Source organism: Sciurus carolinensis, unplaced genomic scaffold, assembly GCF_902686445.1.
Source record: "Sciurus carolinensis unplaced genomic scaffold, mSciCar1.2, whole genome shotgun sequence".
NCBI lineage: Eukaryota > Metazoa > Chordata > Mammalia > Rodentia > Sciuridae > Sciurus > Sciurus carolinensis.
The window spans coordinates 138218-153798 of record NW_025920212.1 but is presented as its reverse complement, the minus strand read 5'-3'; positions in this window follow the sequence as shown (position 1 = coordinate 153798).

Sequence of the window (15581 nt, the reverse complement as noted above, 5' to 3'; positions counted from 1 at the left end):
GGGGTGTCCACTGTCCTTTCGGAGCCTGCCATCCAGCCAGGCACCTGGGGAGAGCTAGGTGGTATCTGGTCAGCTAGATGCAGCAGGACGAGCGGTGCTCGGCCTGGGGACTGGCGTTGAAGGACGGCTGGGCGCAGGGGCTGTGCAAAAGCAGTCATACTGCAACCCTGAGGGCACAAGGAGAGATGGTGGGCAGAGCTCATGCAGAACTGACCCACGGGGGGCCAGCAGAACTGGGTCCTTGGCACCAGCATGTGCCCTCTCCCTCTGTCCAGGTCAACATTTCCTGTGGGCTGATCCACGGGACAGAGGCCGGGAGCAGGTGCTGCTCTGGCAGAGTCCGGCCTCCCAGGCAGTATGGTCCTGCCGTGTTGGAGGCTGGGTGAGCTCCTCTTTCTAGGAGTATGTTTGACACTCAGGTGCAGACGCCACCAGCCCACTGCCCACAACCTTATGCCCCCCACAAAAACTCTCTGCTCAGAGAGCAAACTGACAGTCACCATGGGACAGGACTGCCTGCCCCTGCAGTCCGAGCCACATTTGGGCTGTTCACAAGGTTCCCTAGCATGCAGTGCTCCTCAGGGGAGTCAGAGGTGCAGTTAGAGACCTTGCGCTTTGGGGTGCCCATGGGAATCCCAGTGTTACCCCTCTATGCTGACACACATACACTGTCAAGAAGCAGTGCCGCTGGAGAGGCGCTGTTGCTCTTGCCCTCTGACCTCCTGTTGCCTTGGAGTGGGGAACCAGGCAGAGCCAGGGCACCTTCACGTCCCTGTCAGAAGTTTAGACCCGAAATCCAGGAGCCAGATCCAGGGGTCAGAAATGCCCCCAGGAGGCGGCCCTGGGTGCTCGCAATGCCACATGGAGACAGGGCTGTCCAGGTAGAGGCTCCTACTGTAGAACAGTGGACAGCCCCGAGTCAGTTCTCCTCCCTTATGAAGCCGGGTTCATATTAGGAATTTAATTATCACATCAATCATCTGGTAATTAATAGTGAAACTCAGTGGAATTTCTGGGGAACTAGTTGTAAACGGCAGCCTGGAACTGAGGCCATGTGGGAGCTGGAAAGGAAACTGGAAAGGATCCAAAGACGAGTCCTGGCTCACTCTGCGCTCCCTCTCACAGTGGGCTCCCTGTTCTAAGAGTGCTGCTTTCCATGGGGTTTGGATCATGGATGGAAGCCAGAGCAAGCCCAGAAAGCCTCAAGTAGCTGCAGGTAAGCAGGCCGTGAGCCAGGGTCCTGCTCTGTACCCTTCACCTCTGAAACTGGGGGCAACCCCGATCTCCTGTCCTGCTGGGCTGTCCTTTTACCAGTTTTCCAAGCAAGGAAGACCCCTCTCAGCTCTCCACAGCACTTTCATTCACTTATTCCACCCACTGCTTGTGTCATGGGGCTAGTTATGACAGTACTGTGGTAGGCCTGGGGAGACGCTTCCTCCTTCCAGTGGGGAGATGCATAAGGAGACATGAATTAAGACAAGACAAGATCATGCCGAATACTCACATGACTTCCAAAGTGGGACTGCCTTGGGCTGAGTGGGCTAAGGGGAGCCCTGAGAGCAGATGGCTGAGCTGACACCTGCCCCATGAAGTCACCTGTACAGAGACCTGGAGGAGAAAGCTGTGCCAGGAGCAGAGGACAGCATGTGCAAATGGCTTGTGTCAGGAACTTGAGGGAGTCGGGGGAATAAGCCCCCGAGGGCAGCTGGCAGAGCAGTGTGTGGCAGGTATCAGGGGAGGATGGAGGTGTTTAGGACAAGATTTGCAGGTCACATTAAAGGACTGGATGTTAGCATGAAGGCTGTGAGACTGTCGGAGGCTGGGAGCACATGGGGAAGGGTCTTATTTGTGCTCCAGGACAATTTCCAGTCCCTGTGTGGAGATGAGATGGAAGGAGGGTGGGCAGGAAACCCTCAGTGCTCAGAAAACAGTAGCTTGTGCCAGGGATGGGACAGCAAACCTGGTGGAGGGGCTGGAGAGTATTTGAATGTAGATTGAACATCTGGTTGCAGATGGAGGAGACAGCCTTCCTGCTGAGCCCTATGTCTGGGGATAAATGGGACCCTTACAGAGGAGGGAGCCATCGCTGCAGGTGAGCACATGGCCAGGGGACTGTACTCTCCCAGGGAGCTGATCTCACTGGCAGTGACCACAGCTACCTCACTGAGGACCCACGTGCCAGGCCCTGCCAGGGCAGGGAACATGGGAAGAGCACTTCCTGGTCTTTGGTTAGACACCAGAACTCCAGTGTGTCACCAGCACTGTGTGCTGTCAGCTCAGACGTGGCTCCTCAGACCCTGTGGTCATCTTCCTCTTGCAACTCAGGTCAAGGTTCAGTTCAACTCCATTGTGCAGACAGCACACTGCTCAGCCCCAGCAGTGTGCATGTTGTGTCTGTGGCCACCAAGGATTGCTTATGCAGAGCCACCTGGCTGTATTTCCTGGGAGGTTGGAGGGACTTTTGGGATAATTCACTCAGACGTCCAGCTTACACCCCCAGGGACCACTGCTTTAGGTGCAGGGCACTAGGCTGGGGATTTTGGGAGCTGCAGACTAGATAACAAGCTCTCTCTGCAAGCCACCCCTGAAAGGCTTCTGAAACTTCAGATGCTATTAAACAGTTGGCTGCACCTGTGCTCTTGAATGCTGTAAAGGTCAAAGTGGCGAACGGTTCAGGGAGCATTTGGAGGCTGGGTTTCTGTGAACACTGCTCAGCTGCTGGCTCTCACCCCACCATCTTGGGGAACGCCCTTCCATGCATGCACTTCCGAACCCTCTGCACGACCTCTGCGGCTTGGCTTCGTGAGCTCGGTTCTGTGAGCACCGCCACTGTGAGCTTGGCCTCTCTGAGAGTGGCCTCTGTCAGCACAGTCTCTATGAATTCAGCCTCTATGAGAATGGCCTCTGTGAGCACGGTCTCTGTGAATCAGCCTCGTGAGCTCAGCCTCTGTGAGGAAGACCTCTGTGAGCATGGCCTCTGTGAGCACGGCCTCTGTGAGTATGGCCTCTGTGAGCTCAGTTTCTGTGAGGATGGCCTCTATGAGCACACAACTATGAGCATGGACTCTGAGATCAAGGCCTCTGTGGGGAAGACTTCTGTGAGCACAGCCTGTGTGAGCTCGGGACTCTGAGCAAGGACTCTGTGAGAAAGATCTCTGTGATCTCATCCTCTTTGGGCTTGGCCTCTGTGAGCATGGCCTCTGTGAAAAAGCCCTCTGTGAGCTTGGCCTCTGTGACAAATTCCTCTGAGATCTCATCCTCTGTCAGTAAGCCCTCTGTGAACAAGATCTCTTTGACCAGGCCTCTGTGAGCTCGGCCTGTGTGAGCAAGGCCTCTATGATCAAGGCCTCTGTGATCACAGCCTCTATGAGCAAGGCCTTTGTGAGCTCGTCCTCTGTGAACTTGGCCTCTGTGAGGATGGACTCTGTGAGCACGGCCTCTGTGAGCACGGGCTTTGCGAGTACAGCCTACATTAGCAAGGTCTATGTGAGGAAGGCCCCTGTGAGCTAGTTCTCTGTGAGCTAGGACTCTGAGAGCACAGCCTCTGTGAGCTAGTCCTCTATGAGCATGGCCTCTGTGACCAAGGCTCTGGGAGCACAGCCTCTGAGCAAGGTCTCTGTGAGCACGGCCTCGGTGAGCATGGCCTCTGTGAGCAAGTTCCTCTGTGAGCACAACATCGTTGAGCAAATACTCTCTGAGCAAGGCTCTCTGTGAGCATGGAATCTGTGAGCTTGTCCTTTCTGAGCTCAGGCCTGAGACAAGGCTCTCTGTGATCAAGGCATCTGTGAACTATTTCTCTCTGAGCTCAGTCTCTGTGAGCTCGGCCTCTGTAAGCATGGCCTCTGTGAGCATGGCATCGGGAGCAAGGCTTCGGTGAGTACGTCTGTGAGCAAGGCCTCTGTGAGCACAGTCCTCTGTGATGAGGCATCTGTGAACAGGCCTATGTGAGCAAGACCTCTGTGAACATGGCCTCTGTGAGCAAGGCCTCTGAGCAGGCCTATATTAGCAAGGTCTATGTGAGCAAGGCCTCTGTGAAGTAGTCCTCTGTGAGCTAGGCCTCTGAGAGCACAGCCTCTGTGAGCTCTGACTCTGTGAGTATGGATTCTCTGAGCAAGGCCTCTGTGAACGTAGCCTCTGTGAGCAAGGCCTCTCTGAGCAAGGCGTCTGTGAGTTCATCCTCTCTGAACTCGGCTTCTCTGAGCTTGGCCTCTGTAACCAAGGCCTATGTGAGTAAGGCCTAAGTGAGCAAGGCCTCTGTGATCTAGTCCTATGTGAGAAAGGCCTCTGTGATCATGGCCTCTGTGATCATGGACTCTGCGAGCATGGCCTATGTGAGCAAGGCCTTTGTAAGCTAGTTCTTTCTCTGGGAGCTAGGTCTGAGAGCACTGCCTCTGTGAGCACAGCCTGTGAATAAGGCATCTGTGAAATAGTCCTCTCTGAGCTCAGCCTCTGTGAGCAATGTCTCTGTGAGCAAGGCCTCTATCAGCAAGGTCTCTGCGATCTCATTCTCTGTGAGCTTGGTCTCTGTGAGAGTGACCTCTGTGACAAAGTCCTCTCTGAGCTCAGCCTCTCTGAGCATGGCCTCTGTGAGTAAGCCCTCTGTGAACAAGCTCTCTGTGACCAGGCCTCTGTGAGCAAGTCTTCTGTGAGCAAGAATTTTGTGAGCACAGCCTCTGTTAGCTAGGCCTCTATGATCAAGGCCTCTGTGAGCAAGGCCATTTTGAGCACAGCATCTCTGAGCAAGGCTTCTATGAGCACATCATCTGTGAGCAAGACCTCTGTGAGCTAGTCCTCTGTGAGCTCGGCCTCTGAGAGCACAGCCTCTGTGAGCATGGCCTCTCTGAGTTCATCCTTTCTGAGGTTGGCTTGAGACAAGGCCTATGTGAGCAAGGCCTCTGTGAGCTCATCCTCTCTGAACTCAGCCTCTGTGATCTCGGGCTCTCTGAGCTCAGTCTCGGTGAGCAAGGCCTTTGTGAGCATTGCCTCTGCGAGCACGGCCTATGGTAGTAAGGTCTATGTGAGGAAGGCCTCTGTGAGCTAGTCCTCTGTGAGCTCGGCCTCTGAGAGCACAACCTCAGTGAGCAGGCCTCTGTGAGCTCTGACTCTGAGTATGAACTCTGTGAGTAAGGTCTCTGTGAACATGCCCTCTGTGAGCAAGGTTTTCATGAGCACAGATTCTGTGAGCAAGTCCTCTGTGAGCACAGCATCTGTGAGCAAGTCATCTCTCAGCAAGGTCTCTGTGAACAAGGCCTCTGTGAGCTCATCCTCTCTGAACTCAGCCTCTGTAAGCAAGGCCTCTATGAGCAAGGCCTAAGTGAGCAAGGCCTCTGTGGTCTAGTCCTCTGTGAGCTAGGCCTCTGAGAACATGGCCTTTTTGAGTACAACTGCTGTGAGCAAGGCCTCTGGGCACAAGATCTCTGTGAGCAAGGCCTCTATCAGCAAGGACTGTGCGATCTCATCCTCTGTGAGCTTGGCCTCTGTGGGCATGGCCTCTGTGAAAATGTCCTCTGTGATCTTGTCCTCTGTGAACTCGGCCGCTCTGAGCATGGTGTGTCTGAGCATGGCCTCTGTGAGTAAGCCCTCTGTGAACAAGCTCTCTGTGATCAGGCCTCTGTGAGCAAGAATTTTGTGAACACAGTCTCTGTAAGCTAGGCCTCTATGATCAAGGCCTCTGTGAACGTGGCCTCTGTGAGCTTGGAGTGTGTGAGAAATTATCACAGTCTCTGTGAGCTCATCCTCTCTGAGCTTGGCCTCTGTGTTTATGGACTCTGTGAGTACAGCCTCTCTGAGCAAGGTCTCTGTGAAAAACGCCTCTGTGAGTATGGCCCCTGTGAGCAAGTCCTCTATGAGCACATCCTCTGTGAGCACAGATCTATGATCTTGGACTCTGAGCACAGCCTCTGTGAGCTATGACTCTGTGAGTATGTACTCTGTGAGCAAGGCCTCTGTGAACATGTCCTCTGTGAGCAAGGCCTATGTGAGCAAGGCCTCTGTGAGCAAGGTCTCTGTGAGCTAATCTTATGTGAGCAAGACCTCTGTGAGCAAGTTCTTCTTTAGCACAGCCTCTATGAGCATGGCCTCTTGAGCTCGTCCTCTGTGAGTTTGGTTTCTGTGAACTTGGTCTCTGTGAGCAAGGTCTCTGTGAGCACAGCCTCCCTGACAAAGTTCTTTGTGAGCATGACCTCTGTGAGCAAGGCCTCTGTGATCCCAGTCCCTGTGATATTGGCCTCTGTGAGCTAGACCTCTGTGAGCAAGGCCTTTGTGAGCACAATATTTGTGTGGAAGGCCTCTGTGAGCACAGTCTCTGTGAGCAAGTTCTCTTGAGCTTGTTGTCTGTGAGGAAGGCCTCTGTTAGCGCAGACCGTGAGATCGGCCTCTGTGAGCTCAACCTCTGTGAGAATGGCCTCTGGACAAGGCCTATGTGTGCTTGGCCTCTGTTAGCAATTCCTCCGTGAGTTTTTATTTCCTTCAGACTGAAGAGAAGCACAGAGGACACAGCAAATGTGTGTCATGGGTTGGGAAGCCAGTCACAGGTTGACCAGGGTTCTCTGCTGGCTGTGGAGGCCAACTTGTTTCAAGGACCTTTTTGCTTGGAACTCCTGAGCTGAGTGGCCATCATACAGCCCCTGCTTACTTGCTTTCATCTTGTACTGCAGGACGGGGAGGGAAACTCTTTAGCCACCAGAAGGGGAGGGAGCCTGGCTGACACCCACCTTCCTCCTGAGGAAGATGAGGATAGAGAAGTATCACAGTGTGTGCCTGGAAGCACCAGGACCCAGCCAGCACTTCCCTGTGCCCTAGGAGGAATGTGGCTTGCCAACTGCATGTCATAGAAACCACCTACAGTTCAAGACACTGGGCACTGAGCTGCACCCTGCTACTCCTGTGTCTTGAAGAGCACAGAGTACCTAGAGCCAGTGAGGAAAGGGTGTCTCTACCAGGCAGGCCTCAGAGTGTTGCCTGGGCCTGGATCTGTGTTTGTGTAACTTGCTAGAATTGTATAGTGAGTGGAGAGAAGTGTTTGGGAAGGACTTGAGCTTACACAATGTAGATTCCCTTGCAAGAAAAAAAGAATAAAGTATTCACATAAAATAATCCTTGAGATAGCTTCGCAAGAGAGGCCTATGGATTCAGCTCCAAGGTCGTGGATGTGCTGCCCTGCAGAGCCTCCACGCTCTGTTGAGCAGCAGCAGACTTCCTCGACTTCATTTTCACCCAGGTCAGGGAGCCCTACAGGACTCTGGCTGCCTGTGGCTGCTCTTGACCCATGTGTGTCCCCAGCCAGGACTCAGCTTTGAGTCCTCAGTCACCACACCCTACTCAGTCTGCGAGAAGAGTGGAAGACGGCTTCCAGGGAGAAGGTGTGAGACTGCAAGCCACTTTCTGGACAAGGTGCCCACTGATGGACCTTGGTAGGCAGATGGAGGGAAAAGAGAGAAGCAGGCCACACCTGTGCAGGGGCACAGGCACCTGGCTTCCAGAGTTACTCCTGTTTAATCCACTTGAAGGAAGCCTTTCCCCATGTGGTGATGCTTTAAGCTTATAGAGGTTTAAAGAAGACAGGAAGCAAACCGAAGAAAGCGGATGGTGGGTGTCAGGTGGGAGTGGGAGGGCGAGTGCCCATGGGAAGTAAGTGACCAGCTGAAAATGTCTACCGTGCCCCAATTCCACCCTGCTCTGTTCCTCACTGGGCATGCTGTCCAGGTGCTCCCTGGAGCATGAAACCAGGGGCCCAAGCCCATGGAAGTACACTAGGGGTGCTGGTGCCCTGGGATCGTGTCTGGAGGGCCTCTGTTGACCGAGGCATAAAGCAGTCCAAAGCCACCCCTGGTGCTGGCCCTGGCAATCCCTACTGACTGCTGGCTGCCTTTGGCAGGGGTGCTCCCCTCTCTGCTGGACCCCAGCCCCTGCCAGGACCTGGACATATGGCAGGCCTGATCTGGCCCCAGATGGGGCCAGGTGGGAAATGGGAGCTCAGATGTGCAGGTGAAGAAGAAAGGAGGGTTGACCAGCCCTCCTGCCCAGAGAAGACCAGCCCTGCCAAGAACACAGAGCCCCAGAACTGCTGTTCAGAGAGGCACAGAGTGTGCCCGACACTGGCACAGGGAGCCTGTCCCCAAGAGTCCTGAGCTGTGCCCTCTGCATGGGTGAAAGAAGAGGCTGAGCCTCTGGAAAATGCTGAGTTTGTGCTGAGATCAGAAATTACAGATGCATAGTGATGGCCCGGGGAGGTGCCCTGCCAGATCCCAGTGGTGCCAGGGAAATCAGCACTGACCTCGCTGCTGGGGAACAGTAGCCACATGGTCACTCCCACCTGTGAGCACATGAGCTCTCTCCCAGGGAAGGTGGAGAGACTGTGTTCACCCACACTGGGATATACCAGGGGGACTCGGCACAGGACCTCAGCCTCAACTCAGCAGAAGCCATTTGGGTGCGACCTTGGGCTCCAGCTGGCTCAGTGAAGGGGCCCAGCAATCTGGCAGGTGCTCCGCTCCTCCCTGAAGCTCCTGCAGGTCCATGGGCACTAGGGCTCCTGTGGCCCCACTGCCAAGACACCTCCCCTCTGCGTGGGCTCCCCCTCTGTGCCTATGCATCTTAACACTATTCAGCTGTGATCAAAGCACATCCCACCTGACACTTGGTGACCACCCTCTGTGGGCTGCTTTGCTAGGCAGGATCTCAGGTCTCATTCTGAGGAGTGAGTTTTATTTAACAGATACAGTGAACAGACAGGTGGAGGCCCAGGTGCCCAGCACCACACCTGCAAGTTCAGCTGGGAGGGGAAAGCTTCCTCTACACTTGGCTCTCAAGTCGAGCCACCTCTCAGACTGTCCCTGGTCTGAATGCTTCTGTGTGGCCTCTGTTATGTTCTTTGTTCTGACCATGTTAGAAATGACTACTTTACTTGGAAGAGGAAATGCAGGGTGGCTCTAAGACAAAGTTCATTTTTACAAGATGACATGGAGATCACAACGTCTGTGAATTTGAGTCCTGCCTTTTTCACTTAGCATTATGCCATGAGCATGTCCCCATGTCATTAGATGCTTTACTACAAGGACTTCAGATTTATACAGAGGCCCTTTATGTAAATGTATTCACTACTTTTAAATTGACTCACTTAAAACCACTGTCTTGATGAACACTGCATTGTTTTCCCCAGGTTTGATTTTAAAACTAACAATTCACATTCTTGGTGGTCCAAACCTTAGTGTGTGTCTGTTTGATTGTTTCCTCAGGAGAAAAGTCAGGAGTTATAATTGCTGATCCAAAGGAGGTAAATGTCTAGGATACGCCTGAGACATGGAAGATCTGCTCTTCTGAGATTTCACACAAAAGGACACACTCATCAGAGAAGTATGGAAATGATGCTTAATTCCTAGCAACAGCTGACAACCTGAGTGTTTTTTTTGTTTTGTTTTGTTTTTGAAAGTCTGCTTTTTTGACCATTTAAAGAATGGGACCTGGTTTAGGTTGTGTTCTCTTGGCAGCTGTTGAGGTTGAACGGTTCTCATACGGTGACAGGCTGCTTATTAATCTTTTCTGAATTGCCTATTTGTATCAATAGTCCTTTCGTCCATGGAGATACCTTTTTTCTTTTGATTTGCAAGTACTCTTTACATATTGAGAAAATTAACAGTCTTTGGATACTGCATGTTTTAAGTATTTCCCCCACTTTATCATTTTCTCCTATTTTTTAACATGAAAATGGTATGAAAATTTTGGTTGCCAAAACCATCAAATTTTTCCTTAGTGTTTCTAGGTTGATATCATGTTTATAGAAATCTGTCTGCACACCAGATATGTATGTATAAAATATTCTTTCCTTAGTTTCTTATGACTTTGCTGTTGTAGTAATTCATCTGGAGTCTATATAGATATGTGTCCAATGTATTTATCTGTTTACAGTTGAGAAGTTATTCTGGTTCAGTTTGTCTCCACTGATTTAAGATGCATGTGGCCTTACACTAAAGCACAGCTTGTTTCTATCTTTGCCTACTTTGTTGAAACTCTGCCTTGTCTCTGGCACTGAATCAGCCTTCCTGTTTCCTTACCCGTGTGAACTTCCACATCCCGCTTCGTATACATTAGTGAAGTTCAAACAACTATGCAGGAAGATTTTTGTGTGTGTATGTGTGAATTTCATTTGGTTTGCTAGTCAATTTGGGGTGGACTGACATCCTTACAGTATATGTCGAATTGTTCATCTAGGAATAGAAAGTGCTTTTATTTCATTTGTTTCCTCAGTCAACATATTGTTGGATAAAGGGTATTTTTCTTCATGTTTATTGACTTTTATTTTTATGTCATGTCGTTATTCTGAACAGCTTTTTAATTATTGCTGATGTATAGAAATTTATTTTATTCATAATAGTATTATTTTGCTGCTGAACCATCTACCTTGACACCACAGTTCACATTTCTTGGCTCTTTGTGATTTGCTGTTTGAGAGAAGGGCAGAGGAGAAAACCTTCCTATTGAAAATAACAACAGTTGTGCCTCTTTTTTCCAGCTCCTCAGGTTCCAGATAAGGTTGGGTGACAGGAATGAGTGTCACATGCTGACTTTGCTCTTTGAAAGGTGTCCACAAAGCTAGGGAAGCACTGGCTACTGATTCTCCATCTGGAACACAGGTCCCTTGTGAAGTTTGGTGGTTTGGGGTACCAGAATTGAACCTGGGGGTGCTCTACCACTGAGCCACATCTCCGGTCCTTTGATTTTGAGGCAGGGACTCCCTGAACTTGCAATCCTCTTGTCTCAGTCTCCCAAGTTGCTGGGATTGCATGCATGGGCCACTGCACCCAGCCCTGGTAAAGTTTGGTTTCTGTCCATCTCCACTGGACTTTCCAGCCATGGCTCATTAGTACTCCTCAACATTCTTCTGGTCTTTCTCTATCTCTAAATGCATGTGTATTTTCACTCTAGGACTTGAAATGTGTAAATTTGAAGTCTGGTTTCTCTGGTGGCCGTACTTGGTGTTTCTAAGATCTGAGCTCTGCTGGAGTTCTCTGCCAACATCAGGACTACCTTTCACTGTGCAAGACCAGGGTGGACCGTCCTTCCTCACTGGAAATGCTCTAGAACATGTCAAGTGAGGTCTGGAGCTTTACAGCAGTAAAGAACCAGTGGGGTTCCTCAGCGTTGGGGAAGTTTTTCCATCAGTGGTGAAACTGCATGTACGGTTGCACGTCTATGCCAGGAGAGCCCCTGCTGTGTCCCCCACTCAGGTTCCATGGGTTCATGATGACACTTCGTGCCTGTTTAGAAAGGCCTTGCTGTCTTTCTGAGTGCTCCGTGTCTGGAACAGGGTCCTGCACCAAAGGCTGCACCCACACTCACCTCCTCAGAGCTGGGTCCACACGTCTCAGGTTTTGGTTCGTGTGCCTCAGTGACAGTCTGGGGACCCTCCGTTTTGGCTAACATGCAGTTTACCATGAGTGCTCTAGCACCTCCCAGGGAGCCTCCCCATGCTGCGTGAGTCTCACAGGGCTTCTGGTCACCGTGGGAGCTCTCTGCACTTTCTGCCCTTCACGCATCTAACAGAGCTTCTCTGAATTGCCCTGGCCTTCAGCAGGCCCCAGGAAGGGATCCCAGGTCTGCAGTGAGCCTTCCTACTACCAGTGGGCTCTGCTTGCTTCTGTGAAGACCTCAGTCCCCAGCTTGCTTTGTGGTTTCTCTGAATCCTCCTGTGTCCCATCTTCCTATTTCCTGCCAGTCCTTACCCAGGTGCCTTCTGGCAGTCTTCCTCTTCACCCCGCCCCTTCTCTTGGTTTCCCTGCAGCCTGTGTTCTGAGCATTCTCACTGAAAATGTGAATGAAATGCTTTCAGTTTTCTTCAGTCTTCCACAGAGGTTGCTGTTCCTGTGAACCCTGTTCTTCACACCTGATGAGACCTGGCCCTTTTCTGTGTGGCTATGTAGCTCCGCCACCGCTGCTGGGTTCTCCTTTCACTGCAGATCCTGGTCAGGAAGGGTAGCCAGCAGGGCCCTTGCCACCTGCCATGAGGTCTGAGGCCGGGTATTACACGCTGTCCCTGGCAGGTGTCCAGCTGGCTGGATCTGTGGCAGGTGTGTGACTGGCCTGCTGCTCTCTAAGTACAGTACTAGATATATTGGAAAGCCATCTGTCCCTCTTCCCTTTCCTAAAACAATGTGGGAACCACTTAGCCACTGGAGCCTGGGCTCTTCCCACCACCTTCTACTGCTGGCCAATCCACCATTGGGTCTGGGAGCCCAGGAGGGGTGCAGAAAGAGACCCGGAGAACCTGCTTCTGAGAGGGTCACAGGATAGCAGGTGGCAGGTAGCAGTGGAAGGCTCTTGAGGGTCTTCCTGGGGCACTGCCGGCCTTCCTGACCTCAGTGCTCTGCTGCATGCCAGCCCCCATCGTTATTCATCATGGGCCAGTCCATCCTGAGTGCTTCCTCCTCAGCTTGGTCAGCAGTGACCCCAAGGACAGGAGGAGCCAGGCACTTCCTAGCCCCCGTTACCTCCTCAGCCCTCACAGTGATCCCATCACCCACAGATGGGGCATCTCCTGTGGGCCACAGCCTAACTGCTTTCCTGTTATTTTCTCCTTTACTAATTATTCTATAGGCAGCAGTTTTCAGCTGGTACAAGAGAATAAACTCTCTGAAATAAGGTGGCATGTGCCTCCAGAATGCCCCTTGGTTTTAGCAGAGAAAACAGCAACAGCGATTGTGGCCTTGCTCACTCAGGGCAGAGTGGCAGCTCTGACCTCACACTGGGTCTCCTTGGTATCTCTATGGCCATGTAGCTGTTCCCTGCAGTCCTCTTGTTCATCCAAGGTCCTGTCCTGGGCCTGGTCATCTTGACCCACAGAGGCAGCCTGTTTTTCAAAGGAAGTTTGTTCCCAATTCACTGTGAGCTCCTGTGCTCTGCTGGCCCACCTGCCCTAGGCTGGCTGCCTCCTGGCCATGGTCAGCTGTGGTTCACAGCTCTGCCCTGGCCCCAGGGCGTGGCTCAGTCCCTGGCTGCATCTGCACACCCACCACCAGCCCTCCCCGACCAGGCCCTGCAGCCTCCACTCAGCCCCACTCTCCCCCTGGCCCTTGCTCCCAGCTGCTCAGGACTCAGCCTGAGCACTGGCTCTATGCCTCAGGCTACAACATGCCAAGCTGAGATGAGCTCCCTGAGGTGGAGGCCAGCAGAAGAGGGAAAGGCACAGGACATGGCAGTCACAGTGACAGGGTGTGCTGGGATATCTCCACACCTGGATGGCCCCCACCATCGTAGGCGTGGTGTCACTCTCACCTCCCAAAGCCACATGGCAGTCACTTCCAGGGGTCTGCTCTTGCGTGTATGCTGCATGTCTTTTGAGGGGGAAACCATTACAGCTGGAGGGCAAGTGGTCATGGTCAGGTCCTCCTCTTGGAGGAGGCAGCTGGGGCTGCTGAGCAGCAGATGAAGGGGACACGAGGAGGCTGCAGCCCAAGAGAAGAGACAAGAGGCAACTTCCTGGGGAGAGTAAAAGTTGGTGGCTTGAGGCCAGCCCAGTGGAAGTGTGAAGGCATGAACTGTCCTGGATGAGGCTTGGCAGGGCCCTTCTCAGCAGGAAGTCACTCCCTCCTGAGCCCTGGACCTGGCCCTCAGGCGGAGCCTGACCTTCCTGACATGCCATACTGCAGTGCCCTCTGGGGATCCACCTTGCATTGCTAGAGGGATCCAGAGGCAAACCTGGGCTCAGCCGCCCATTCTGGTAGTGTCTGACGGAGCAAGCAGTGGACGGGATCAGAGAAGGTACTCCAGCCAGTGGAGTAAGAAGAGCTCTGCTCATGGGCCTCCATGAAGAGAAGAGCCGGAGGGCCACAGAAGCTCCCTGGGCTTGGCAGGGGCCTCTCCACTGCCCACAGGGTGTCTGACCACTGAGTGGCCAGTGTTCCCTCCTCCCTGTGTCCCTGGCAGCTCTGAGAGTGCCCCAGGTCCTGTACTGGATCTCCACCCTCCCAAAGCACAGTGTCTGGTTGGTGGGGATGGCCGGCCCCGTGGGGCCTGTCAGTCACTGAACACGGAGGCCCAGGCAGGCTCTCCCTGCTCCTGGAGCACACACACCTTGCTGCCTTCTCGCTCCCGTGTCTGCAGGCCCCTCCACAGGTTTCCTCTTCCCTGTGCAAATACACACAGTGTGGCCCTAGCACAGCCCCACCACGTCCTTGACCCAGGACAAATGTCCTCTATGCCCATAGTGCTCTGGCTTCCTGAGGCCCTGCTCCTGAAAGAGGCCTCTGGGTTGCTGCCAGTCACTCTGGAAGGTCCTCCATCTCTGTGTCACAGACCCACTCTCCCCTTGGAGCATGGTTGACCTCAGGGAGGTGTGAATTTGATCAGAGATCAGAGAGGTGACTGAGCTGCATTTGTCCCCAGGGCTGACTGCCTTCCATTGTGGTGTGTGCCCCTTTGTAAAGCCAGGTCTTGCTCTTGAGAGGCAGGGTCTGTCCTGCCTCGACATGTTGGCTGACCATGGCCTCCTTTGACCAATTGAATCTCAGGCAGTGACGTTGCAGCTCCTAGCTGTGCCCCGAGAGGCTCCATGTCACCTCCTCTGTGCCTTGTGTGTGTGGCCCTAGGGCATTGCTCCAAATCTGGACTGGCTGCTGGGGGTTGAGCACCACGTGGAGAATGACAAAGCAGCTCAGCTGACAGCCGGCATCAGGCAGCAGCCTCTAGACCCTGGAAGAGGGGCTGCACGGGGGCCCAGGCAGGGTAGCAGGGGCCCGCCAGCCAGCCTGGTGAAATATTACAATATTACATCCTTAAGTGACTGGTTTGTGGGTGGGTTGTTCTATAGTGACACCTGACTGGCAGAGGTGTGGAGACTCTGAGTGGGGGCGATGCCATGGAGGCCTGAGCTACTGGTGCTCCATGGTATAGTGACAACTGGAACTTCCAGTGGTTTCTCTCCTACCAGCTCCTCCACAACCCTGTGAAAGCATGTGGAGCTCAGTAGCACGTGTCTCAGGCACAAGGTGACTGAGGAGGCGCCAACAACGTCCCAGCCTGGAGTCCTCTTGCAGAAGACAGAGATTATGGAGCTCAGGGCAAACAGCACAACAGGCTGCCTTCACCATGCAGAGCTGAGGGCAAGGGATGCCCATGCCCTGGTGTGGAGAGTGTCTGGCACAGGTGCCCTTGGAGTCGCCTCTGCACTCAGAAGCATTCAGCCCTCTCAAGCCCATAAATCATTGGTTAGACTATCAGCCGGCGAAGGGTGTGGAGGCTCACTGGTGCTCAGCAGAAGCTGGGAAAGCCTTCCCCATCAGGCCTAGGAGACCAAGGAAAAGGAGGCCTTGGGAGTTGAGGCCCTAACAGAGCAGTTGATTTGTTCTGCTCAATCAGCACTGTGATATTAAAATGTAAATAAGTCTGTGCGTGTTTGAAGATGCATCTGAACAAACTCATTGGCATAGAAAGGCCTCTCTTAGGTTGGCCTTTTCCAGAAGTGTATTTGCATTGTGAACCAAGGCTGTGCCTGACCCACCATAAAGATTGAGAGGATCCCCTTGGGTGAGCTGAGGACAGACAGGTCCTGAGTGAGCCTGGAACTCAAGGGTAGAGGAGGTCAGGAC